Here is a 2,921-nt window from a genome sequence, read left to right as displayed (position 1 = left end):
TTATACTTATTCTTTTCTACACCGCACACCCTCGTAAGTGTGCTAAAGAATAAATTGTTGTTTATAATCACCCTAACATAATCGTCGCCTCACGACACAGAGCTCCCTTCCTTATTAAACTCAACACAACCACAAATCCACAGCCCAAAGGAAGCCGCCTAGTCTGTAATGAGACACGACTGTCACCATTCGCCATGCCACTGCCGTTGGTGGTAATCTTTTCAAACGTCAAAACGGCAATACGTTAGTCTAAACTAGAAACAAAACAAAAGAAAAATAAATATTTTTTCCACTCTTATAGGCAGGCGCAGAGGTACTATTTCTTCGCTGAAAGACCTAGCAATCGTTGCGGCTGCGGCTCATGCGACTGGAACACATGCGGCGACCAGATCTGAGACACCGCAGCTAATCAGCAGCGAAGTAACAAGGTGCCGACGAAAAACCGCACGGCAACCAGCTGACGACTCTAACCATTTTATTTCGCACGCGAGCAGATTAATATGCATAGACAAACAGCCATGAGGAATTCCCTTGAACAAGCCGCTCGCAGCTTGGTTTTGAGGTTAGAGATCAGCTCAAACTACGTTCCTCCTTTTCGAATGATACACCCAGAAAACGCCATTCTTGATTCAAGAATAATTTACTAATGTTTAGGTGGATTGCTTCCTATAATACGAACCGAGTATGTATACTATTCTTTAGTATACATTCTAAAGTTTAGTATGTTTGGTTAGTATGTGACATACTAATCTTTAGTGCGTTAGCCCCCTAATCTAAGAAAAGAAGAATACCGACTCGGCCATCGTCAGCAGATAATTAGACGTTTGTGTATTTTAAATGAGAAAACGAGTTTTTACTGTATTCCGTAAATGTCCCTTACGGAGCAAAGTGAAATGGATCAGCCACCCACTTCATCACCAGTACAAAAATGGTGCAGCGCGTAGTACACTCTACAACCATAGGTGAAACCGTTGCCAGACCCAACTAAGGAGAGTTAGCGGGGACCCTGCGCGCGTTGATGTTAAACCAATTGTTTTGGCGCATGGTTGACTTTTTATCACAAACTTGCATGTTCCCTAAGGGTCATTGTCTTATAGAGCACACAACGTAAAATTCATTTTAGTTTCATGTCAAAATTTTAGTTAAATGCAAAATACGGTGTAAGAGACGGGCGCTGACCGTGACGCCATCTAGCGGCAGTGACTAGCGGCCCACAAGATTTGTAGCATTAGTAGGTTAATACCCTAAACATTAGTATTTGAGTTAAGAGTTTTGGAATAGTATGTTCATCCTCTAAACATTAGTATGTTCTTTAGAGTTTCTAATTAGAGTATCATATTAGTACGTTGACATACTAAAAGCTAGAATGACGTTTTCTGGGTGCAGTTGTATGTTTCAGGGTGATGTGGTTAAGATTTAAAATTTTGTGACATCTTTGTCCTACTCTTAAAAGGAAAGGCAAAGACGGCAAACGAATCTTTATTAACCTTATCAAACCGCATCTTTATCAAAACGGGCTACTTAAAATTATGGGTAAAGACAGCCACTGGAGGCGGAGAGCGGGAGGAGCCGGCCAGCGGCTCGCAGGGCAGCTGTTGGGGTAGGGGCCGTTTGGTGCCCGTTCAGTACTGTGCCGCGTAGCGCGTGACTTCTTGAAGGGACCTGTGAAAACAAAAAATAAAAACATTAGTATTTCATTGTCTAAAATTTCTTTTTGATCCTCCTCTCAAACAAAAACGAAATATGGTTCGAAAATTTGAAAAGTTGCGGCAGATATTCGGCAGCTCACTCCTGGGGGCGCAACAAGAGAGAAACACAAAACAGAGTAGGTAGTCTGCTACTCCCTCAAGTATGTGTCCTCCCGGTGTCCTGTTACTCCGCCCGCCATCAGCAGCAGCCCTTTTTATCAATCCCGCTGCCGTTCTTTTCGGCACGCGCCCGAAGCGCGCGCGGGGGAGAAGAGAGGCAAAATAGAAAGGGTAAAAAAAGAGGAGTTGTAGGAAATAACTGTAAAACTCGACGATGGCGTTGGCCAAATGACGTTGGTTGGTTCGTTTGAACGGGAGTGGCGCGGGCGTGGCGCGACTTGACACACACAAAAAGGTCCACCTATGACGAAGCGGTAATGCCACCCGTCTGTCTAGAAAATGTATTCGGGGTAAAAAGTCGGGATAATGACGGGCGCGGTGGGCGCGGCTCCGGGAGCTTGTCATGAACCGCTTTCAATTCGAGCGGGGCAGGGGCCTGCCAGCGTTGGTAACACTGCTTCGGCGACGTCGCGGCGCCTCCATCAGGAACCCTTAGTGCAGCCAGTTCCGCGACCCCCCCCCCCCCCCCCCTCTCCCTCTTGCCATCCTATCACTCCCACCTCAGATGGGCACCCTTTGCTTTCCAGTAAAGTACAGTCCAGGCGGTTAGAGGGTGCAAAAAAACAAACAAAAAAACAAATAATTGGTCAAAACAACGGAATGACGCCAGCAGCGGCAAACGCTGTAACTGCAAATTCGCTTGAGAAAATTGTGTTTTACTTTCTGGGTCCAGTACACAATAATGTACCGTTCATTTTTGAATTTTCTGCACAAACTTTTCGTTGTTTTTTAGGTAATAACTGCATTTGTAAAATGACAAGCAGGCTGTAACTCGATTGTTACACAGGAAGAACGATCCCGCACACTAGCATTTTTTAAACGCAAACCAACGACCTGATAATTTACACTACTATTCAACTGTGATGTTTACGATTGTTTGATTTTAAACGCACTAAGAACAGTTTGCACTCTTATTGAATATACCTCGCTGCTCCAGCGACGGCCGTCGCAGAGCAGGACGAGGACCACGAGAAGCAGGGCGAGTACCACGAGAAGCAGGGCAAAGACCGCCAAGAGCACGGCGAGGACCACGACGAGGAGCAGGGCGAGGAC

General features: G+C 45.6%; 1 long non-coding RNA gene across 1 annotated transcript in view; it reads right to left on the bottom strand.

Annotated features, from left to right (window-relative positions):
* Window positions 1–1,463: 1,463 nt before the first annotated feature.
* LOC127749017 (uncharacterized) overlaps window positions 1,464–2,921 on the bottom strand; it is a 26,267-nt gene continuing 24,809 nt past the window's right edge. Inside the window, exon 2 of the long non-coding RNA XR_008010915.1 lies at window positions 1,464–1,662. This is a non-coding gene — a long non-coding RNA (uncharacterized LOC127749017). The remainder of the gene's footprint in view (window positions 1,663–2,921) is intronic.

This window comes from Frankliniella occidentalis, unplaced genomic scaffold (assembly GCF_000697945.3).
Source record: "Frankliniella occidentalis isolate FOCC.00 unplaced genomic scaffold, Focc_3.1 Scaffold26, whole genome shotgun sequence".
Classification (NCBI taxonomy): domain Eukaryota; kingdom Metazoa; phylum Arthropoda; class Insecta; order Thysanoptera; family Thripidae; genus Frankliniella; species Frankliniella occidentalis.
Note: the sequence above shows the minus strand (reverse complement) of the source record. Positions and strands in the feature narration are given on the sequence as shown.